The following is an 8,757-nucleotide window of genomic DNA, read 5'->3' on the forward strand; positions in this document are numbered from 1 at the left end:
TACTTAAGCATGTCAGAATGAGACCTGTGAGGGACAGGTGTGGGAAAAACTGGGTGGCAGAAGCATTCCTCTCCCTGGGAACTTTGATGGGGGGGGGATGAGGTGAGAGCATGACTCTCTGTTCAGACACCACTCTGTGCTCATCTCTCTGGTGACTCCTATTACTTATAACCTAGCTAGGCATAAACACTTTCTGAAAACTTAAAAAAGAAGATTTCTGTTAATAATGAACATTTATATTATGCAGGTTTGAGGCGTGTGTGTCCCTGCCCCCCGTGCATGCTGCTGAGGCAAGCAAAAAGGTTCAAGTTGCTGTCGTTTTCTCAGCCATCCTTACCACAGCCCTGTAAAATAGGCCAGTACTCTTATCGGTATGTTGCCAGAGTGGGGACATTTCTGAGGCATAGAAATGGCAAGCGTAGCTAAAGCCCGCTAGAGAATTCATGGCCAAGCTAAAATTTAAAGCAAGGCCTTCCCAGCCCATATCTTAATCTTCACTTATACACCAGTGTTCGCGGGCGCCTCCCCCCCTACAAAGGAAGAGACCAGACAACAAGGTATGGGTTCGAATTGGCCACAACTTTATGGAATTCAGATTTCAGATGTAGGCAACCTGGCCTTGGCCTTGAAAGGTATCCTTCTCAACCCCACGAGGGGCTGAGGATGTGCAGGGAGACAGGTGCAGTGTGAGGGGACTGCAAAGCGTGAACTTGCACAGCATGCCCACACACAGCACCGGATTGGGAGTCTGACATATTTGCCGCTGCTCTAGGGCCAGGGACTCCCACAAACACCCTTTAACGGGCCCTGCAAAAACGCCGCCGCATGGGGGTGCATGAGATGCCACCCTCTTTCACTCAAAGATAGACTAATGGATACCTAACAAGGCCCAAAACCGCCACCCGAGGCCCAGGGGCCTCGCCTACAACTGAACACAACCCTCCACAAAACAAGCCCCTGAAAATAAACTCCCTTTGGCCTGATCCTAGAAGAGAAGAAAGACGAGTGAGTCTTGCCCGGGGATCGGCCCCTAAAGGTATTCCCAAGCCACGCCTCCACTGGCAGCCCATTGGTCTGCCGTGTGGGAGTGGGCCAAGCCTGCAGTTACCTGGTGGGTGCCACCTGGCCAGGTGGCTCTGCCCGGGGCTGCAAACTGCCCACCTGTTGAGAAGGGGTGAGTGGGCATTGTGTTTTCGCAGGGTATTGACACTTGAGGCATCCAATTTTTCAGAATTAAAATTAGAGGCACACTTCACCAATGGGATTTACTTTTAGAGAGGCCCAATGGTCAAGAATATGAACAGGATCATACCAGCTGGCTCACAGGTTCCAGAGCTAGGAGCCACCCATTCTAGAACCAGGTCTAATTCTAGAACCAGGTCTAAGAACAAACAGCCAAGACTTAACAGCAATCTAGTCATACAAAAGATGGTGCCATAAATTCACTTGCATGACACCACAACATCCCCATTGCAATGGTTTTTATTTTATGGTTGAAAAGATGCTGAAGGTAGCTCAAGCTTTGTTGCCTCAAAGACAAAATCCATCTCACTGTTGAGGCTTGGTTGGGGATGAACACTTGCCTCCGTATTCCAAGTCGTTCATTTCCTTGGCCTTTGGTGTTTTGTAGCTTTCAATACACCTCAAGGAAATGAGAGCAATAAAGGAACGACATAAACCTTCCAACAAGCTGCTAAGAATCAGGGGCTGGTGGGCTTCCTCCCCTCCCCTGAGATGACCTTTTGGTGGCCAGAGCACATATGCCTCCCAGGAAGGACATCTTTTCCACCCTCCCCCTTCCAAGCCCAAGCCTGCTCCAACCACCATCAACACACCATTGCAAAGGGAAATTTGCTTCTGCTGGGCAGTGGGGGTGAATGGGCACCTCTACAAAGAAGGAGATCATGTGCTCATTCATATATCAGCTGATGCTTTGATTTCCTTAAAAAGGTAAAGGACTGCTGACAGTTCAGTCCAGTCGGGAATGACTCTGGGGTTGCAGTGCTCATCTCGCTTTACTGGCCGAGGGAGCTCCCATAGGGTATACACAATCTCAAGAAGCACTTTTCAGACAAAAGATGTGCAATAGCTCTTTAGCTCTTTTGTTCCAGCTCTTCTTTAGCTCTAGAATGTGTGGATTACAGGCAACTGCCCATTTGCATGGGAGTTGTGTTCTGGGTCTTCACGCCTGTTGGCAGACCCTGTTCCCCCCACCCCACCCCACCGTGCCCCCGTCTCATTCCACCCCCTCTTCGGGCCACTTCCAGGTCCACAGAGATGAGTGTCTGACGGTCACACCTCAATCGGACACACGTAAAATAGTCACTGCCTGTACATTTAAAAAAACACATCAGCACTCAGATTCCATTAATTCTAGACTAAAATGTGTGTAAAAGGTAAAGGTAAAGGTACCCCTGCCTGTACGGGCCAGTCGTATCCGACTCTAGGGTTGTGCGCCCATCTCACTTAAGAGGCCGGGGCCAGCGCTGTCCGGAGACACTTCCGGGTCACGTGGCTAGTGTGACGAAGCTGCTCTGGCGAGCCGGCACCATTGCAGCACACGGAAACGCCGTTTGCCTTCCCGCTATAAAGCGGTACCTATTTATCTACTTGCACTTAGGGGTGCTTTCGAACTGCTAGGTGGGCAGGAGCTGGGACCGAAAGACGGGAGCTCACCCCGCCGCGGGGATTCGAACCGCCGACCATGCGATCGGCAAGCCCTAGGCACTGAGGTTTTACCCACAGCGCCACCCGCGTCCCGTAAAATGTGTGTATGCAGTATCAAGTGTCCGGAGTGAGAAGCAACTGCTGTCCTTTTCAGCTGTGCCCCAGATTGCAGCCTGTTTATTTTGTTCCATAGAATTCAATGGGGGCTGCTGAGTCCCAGGCAGGGGCATAACCAGGGTTTTTGTTGGGGGGCAGAATCTCAGTTAGTTAAGCATTTTTATTGATTTAGGGGGGCACCTGCCCCCTGCCCCCTTGGCTAGACCCATGGTCCCAAGCCAGCCCCTCTTCCCATAGCTTTTCCCTCAGCCCTTTTTTCACCACAGTGGTCACTTGAGAGCGCGATGGGTTAATAAATGCCAAGAAATGATGCGCATGCCTCCCCAATCCAACATCTTTAGCAGCAATCCTAAAAACATAAATGGGTAAGGCCCATAGAATATACCAGGACTAATTTCCGAGTAAACACACATCTGTTTGCAGGTTTATTCAAGTGTGGGTCAAGATGAAATGGCGAGGGAGTCGCCTTAATAATAAGATGATGAAAGGAACAGTGTGAAGCACACTTATTTATTTCCAGAATGTATGAATGTGGGAAGAAAATACTAATTCCTCACCAAAGCCCTGCAATCATTGCATGCTGAAAATGAAGATATTTACACTCACTGTATTAATGCCGCAAGGGACTTTTTAATGTGCCATTATGACCAACAGGTGGTGGAAGGAGCAAGCCAGCCACATTCCAGTGAGTGAGCCTGTCCCTGGCTATGCTACTGGTGTTGGCCCTCTCACTGGTCAAAGCTGAAGGAGTTAAGGGGCAGAGGAATTAGGAAAGAGACCCGGCTGGGAAAGATGAAACAGGTTTGTAAACACAACTGAAACTTTAGGTTAATTTTTTAAAGTAAACAAAGGGATTTTACTCTACTGAAACATTACTGTTTACAGCTTCAGAAAGAGGTACACGTAATTTTCACCTGTGAGCTGATATATATGTATTAATTAGGTATCTGTCTAAAAAGTGTTAGGAGAGGCAACAAATAGTTTTCCCTGTAGAGATCTAGTATACTTCTCAGCTAAGAGGGACCGGCGCTAGGCAATGGTCTGATGTTGAGTGATTCTCGTGAAAGGCGGCCTGAGCTTCAGATATTATGTCATTCAGAAAAGTTGTCAGTTTGATACAGAGAAAGGGAGCAAACTGATATGCCTATAATTAGAAGGCATGTTTGACTGCGGATTCTTCATCATAAAAGCAGGGGGAGGAGTTCGAATTGTCTGTAAATATTTTTCTGAAATGGTTTTCCCATACTTGGGCTGGGATGGCACAGCTAGGGGCTGGGGAACTGTTACTTAGCATACCGGATACCAATTGCCAGGAGAGTTTGACTTTGTTATTTAGCGAAGCATTCAGTAACAGGGACCAGGAATTTTGTTCAATCTGCCTTTTTTTCGTGGCCAAAAGAGTTTTGTACTCTTTTCTGATATTTAAATAAGATGGAGGTAGATAATTTAAACCAGTGTTTCTATAAGCCAAATAAGAGTCCCTTAAGGCTTTCTTCTTCATGTGGCACTCTTGGTCAAACCAGTTGTTCCCTTTAACAAGTCTTGCTGGCTAGATTTGTGTTCACTGAGACCACATCCTGCAAGTACTCAATGAGATTTTTGTAAGCCGCCAGGGAAGAATCTGTTGAAAGAGCATTAATTATAGTTGATCTTAAACTAATTGCAGTTTGCGAATTCAGTTTGGTCTCGGCTAAGATAGCCAGCTCAGGGGTCCATTTTTTCCTACGCTTTGCTGACCCTTTAGCTTGACCGTTTATCTCTTGTTCTGTGTGTGATCTCCGATCTGAGTTTTGGCCTGAGATGGAGAGAATCAGAGGGAGACGATCACTCTTGGTTTTGTTATCAATACTAAAGTTTTTGATGGATTTAAAGGTCTTCCTGTTTGTGAGACAAAAGTCTACTGTGCTGGCTCCATTAATATTTATAAATGTAAACTCTCCTTCGCTGCCCAAAGAATCACCCCATTTATAATCGTAAGGTAAAGACTTATCTGTAAAGAGGCCAGGCAAAAGCCAGCGTAGTTGGTTTTGCAGTCTTTGGAGGACCTGTGAGGGGGGGAGCGTAAGGAGGAAGGACTATTTCCCTTGAGTTCTGTTAGCATACGGAATTTAGCTTCCAGGCAGTCGTCATTTGGGCCTATTCTGCAGTTCAGGTCTCCCATTATATAGAGTGGTGCATCAGGGCACTTAATTTGGAGTATAATTTTTTTTGGAAATTGCCCCATGTACTCTCAATCTGTACTTACAGTTTGTATGGCGGGATATAAGCTGAAACAAGAATGATACTTTGGGGCCCAGAATGCAAGATGATCCCCAGCGCCAAGTGCTTCGAATCTTTAAACTCAATAACCTGTGTTGTCAAGGAAGTGGATACCAGTGTTACAAGGCCCTTCCTTGGACGTCCTTTCTCATACAGTTTAGTGGCCTTAATTTCGTGGGCAAAGTAACCCTCCAGGACCATATTGAAAGTTGCCCAGGTTTCCTGCAACATTATCACATCGAAACACGTTATATACTCGCGAAATGACTCATCCCCTACTTTCTTGGCCCAACCCGCTATGTTCCATAAAATAATATTTAAGCTACTCTCGTCGCCGGTGATTTGGCTTCATTGTGGAGGGCAGATTGTAGTCAGCTCTCCCTCTGTCTCTGTTATAACACAACCATTCTTGAGGTGTTTGACGTGTTGTTCTTTCTGGGGTTGTTTGACAGACTTGTCCAGATTGCCAGCCATCAGCAGTAGTGTTCAATTGTTTGTGGCTTTCGGAGTCAAAAGTAATTAAGTCTGTCTCTGGCAGTCTTGGTGTAATGCTTTCCTCGGGTGGGGCAACGCCTGGCAATGGATGATCTGTTTTCTGTGAAGATGGTGAGTGGTGGATTTCGAGATCTACCAAAGTCCTGGTGGAAGAACTTAACCTATTTTTGACATAGGTGAGTTGGGCAAGCATTCTTTGTGTGTTTGGCCATTAAACGCAGAAGGTTTTCTGTCCTGGGGGATGTTTTGGCCAAATTCTCCACCTGGAACCTGACTTAGTGGCACTGGGGTTTGTGCCTTAAACCTTTGGCAAATGCCCGCTGATGATGAGGGCTTGGATTGATTGGAGTCAGTCCGACTGCACAGACAATTCGGCAGTAAAGGCTTTAATTCTGTTTCTTCAAAAACACGCCTCAAGATAATTTTATAATCCTGTAGGCAGGTCTTGTATTTCAGAAGTAGTTTTGGAATAACTGAATCAGAGAATGATAATAAAAGTTTAGAATGCTGAGAGTCCGATGAAAGCAGGTTTACCGTGGTAAGATTGTCGCGCTGGATGTTTAGCAACAGTTTGAAATTTCGCTTTGCACTTGCGACTGAATTCCAGAAAGGGAGCAGACTATTAAAAGGATAAAAATCGAGAACTCCTTGAGAGCTTTGCAGGATTAGTTTGCTGTTTTCATGTTTGTTATTCTTTCTGTAAGAGGTTTTACGGGTTCTGGCACAAGAACAGCTACACCCCTGAGTTTGAAGATCTTGTTAAGAGCCAGACTCTTGGGTGGCAGTAGGACTGTTCTGGGTGGCCAACAGCGCCAACTCAGCCAGGAGGGACACTACCTTTTCTAATTTGAGGTTAATTTCCTCTACCGTTCTTGCTGTTAACAAACAGTGGTCCGCAAGTACAGTACTTCAGCATAAGGTGGTACACCCTCAGCTGGTTTGTTTGTTTTGTTTGTTTGTTTGTTTGTTTGTTTGTTTCAAATCTCATTTTCTGTAAGATTGGTGGAAGGTGACTGGGGACAAACTAGTGATTCTAGATGTCTCTGTTCTGCCCCTCTAGATTAATGGCTCATCCAGCTTCAAATAAAATGGTGGTCAAAATGGTATTCCATGACTGAAGGACATTTAGGTGAGTATCCCTTGGTTGGCCAGGGAGAAAATCTCTATTGTGTTCCGTCTGCAACTCATTGTGCTAAGATTCTTTCAGGTTGGGGTGACTGAGTTGTCAGAAGAGGGCCTATTCTGTGTCACCACAATGAGGCTCACCTGCAGGTAGGAGAACACTTCTTTTTTTTTCCCAGCACTTCTCTCCTTTTGTTCCAGCTTGTCTTTCCTTCAGGTTTCTCAGAGTATCCCTTGCATTGCTAGGGGGAAATCTCTATTGTGTTCCGTTTGCAACTCATTGGGCTAAGACTCTTTCTGTGTCATCATGATGAGGCTCACCTTCAGGTAGGAGAAGACTTCTTCTTTTCTCCCAGCTTTTCTTTCCTTCAGGCTTTGCAGAGTTCAGTGTACCTGAAGTGAGAGTCGCCTGCATTTGGACTGTGCTGCTTTAGGTGAGTTCACATTCTACCACTCAGTTGTCTTTTTTCAAGACAATGTTTTTTCTATTGGTCTCTCCTTTTTCCCATTTTCTTTTCTGCTGGTCTCTTCACAGGTCTCTCCAAAGATCCTGCAACACTCAAATAAAGACAGCTCTTCCAGCAGAGTCCCAGAAGTCATGGTGGTAAGAAAGCTGTTTAATTTTTTTAAAAAAATTCATTTTCTGTTCCGTCTGCAACTCATTGTGCTAAGACTCTTTCAGGTTGGGGTGACAGAGTCATCAGAAGAGGCCCTATTCTGTGTCACCACAATGAGGCTCACCTGCAGGTAGGAGAAGATTTCTTCTTTTCTTCCAGCTCTTCTTTCCTTCAGGCTTCCCAGAGTTCACTTTTCTTGAAGTGAGAGTCACCAGCATTAGGTAAGTTCACATTCTACCACTCAGTTGTCTGTTTTCACGGGTGGGCACGACTACTGAGAATTCCCTCTCTTGTTGTATTGGTCTCTCCTTTTTCTCATTTTCTTTTCTGCTGGTCTCTCCGCAGGTCTCTCCAAAGAGCTCTTCTTAACCTCTTAAGGTTTTCTTTTTCCTGAGAGAACATTCGCAGAATCTTCTCTCAGGTTTTGCTTTTCCCCTTGTTGCATTGCTCAAAAATAAGAGCAAAAGACACTGGTGGTCGGCGCTCCTGGTTCCCAGGACGGGGTTCAAATCCCTGCAGTGTCCATGCTTAATTCCAATGCAACTGCTATCTCTCTCTATTCCTCTCTGTCCCTCTCTATGTCTCTCTATCCCTCTATATCTCTCTCTGTCTTGCTATCCCTCTCTATCTCTCTCTGTCTCGCTATCCCTCTCTATCTCTCTATCTCTCTCTATCCTTTTCTGTCCCACACTGCCCAAATAACAATTGGCTCCCTTTTTCTTAAGCCAAAGTATTAGCATGGGAGGGTGGTGACTTCAGTGACTGAGCCTTAACTCCACCATCGCACCAAAGGACCATTTCAAGCACCACCTTCCTGGCAATGTGCTGTTGCTGGGAAGATGCTCACTTGGTGTATCACTGGTTGTGTGTCTAGGTCGGCTGGATCAGGTGGCTGCTTCCCCTCCTAGCGTTCCCAGTCACTGGTGTGAGAAGTCTCTCCATGGATCTGGTCTGCCTGCATTCCAGACACTACGGGAGGAGCAATTCTCCCTGCAAAGGTAACAGACAAGGTGGTTTTGTTTTTTTACAATTCATGATCAATAGCTTACCAATCTTCTGTCAGTAAATGGTGGATCATGAAGCAAGGAGAATTGGGAGGAGACCTGGGCAAGGTGTGATGCAGGTGCAGGTGCAACTTTGATTACAGGTGTTCTGGCAACTTAGAAAGTTCAGTGTCTATGTTTGCTTGCTTTCAGATTGGCAGGGACAACCAAACTATTGTGCAAGGAGGCCTCTGTTTCAAGGCCAGATGTGATGTGCTTTCTCATAACTGTGAGTCTGTTTTTGGAGGTCACATGGCAAGCCTGTAAATTAAAAATATATTTTTGAAATAAAAAGTGTCAACAGAGAGATTTCCAGTGCAACCCTATGCATATCTACTCAGGAGTAAACCCACCTGGGTTCCAAGGGACTTATTCCCAGCTAAGTGTGTGTAGGATTGTAGCCTTTATGATGCATCAGACTTGGTCTAAATCTGCTT

General features: G+C 46.0%; 1 long non-coding RNA gene across 3 annotated transcripts; it reads left to right on the top strand.

The window, feature by feature from the left end:
• The first annotated feature begins 3,515 nt into the window (after positions 1-3,515).
• On the top strand, positions 3,516-8,546 carry LOC309522113. Of its 3 annotated transcripts, XR_014214853.1 has the most exons (5): positions 3,534-3,585; positions 6,599-6,810; positions 6,988-7,195; positions 7,623-8,275; positions 8,474-8,546. It is a non-coding gene; the product is annotated as an uncharacterized lncRNA (long non-coding RNA). The 3 variants fall into 3 exon arrangements; XR_014214851.1 differs by lacking the exons at positions 7,623-8,275; positions 8,474-8,546 and adding an exon at positions 7,343-7,500 and having other exon boundaries at positions 3,516-3,585; positions 6,988-7,264; XR_014214852.1 differs by lacking the exons at positions 6,988-7,195; positions 7,623-8,275; positions 8,474-8,546 and adding exons at positions 7,196-7,264; positions 7,343-7,500 and having other exon boundaries at positions 3,517-3,585.
• Positions 8,547-8,757: the final 211 nt, after the last annotated feature.

The sequence above is a fragment of the Podarcis vaucheri genome, assembly GCF_965113315.1.
Source record: "Podarcis vaucheri genome assembly, chromosome: 17".
In the NCBI taxonomy this organism is placed as follows: Eukaryota; Metazoa; Chordata; class Lepidosauria; order Squamata; family Lacertidae; genus Podarcis; species Podarcis vaucheri.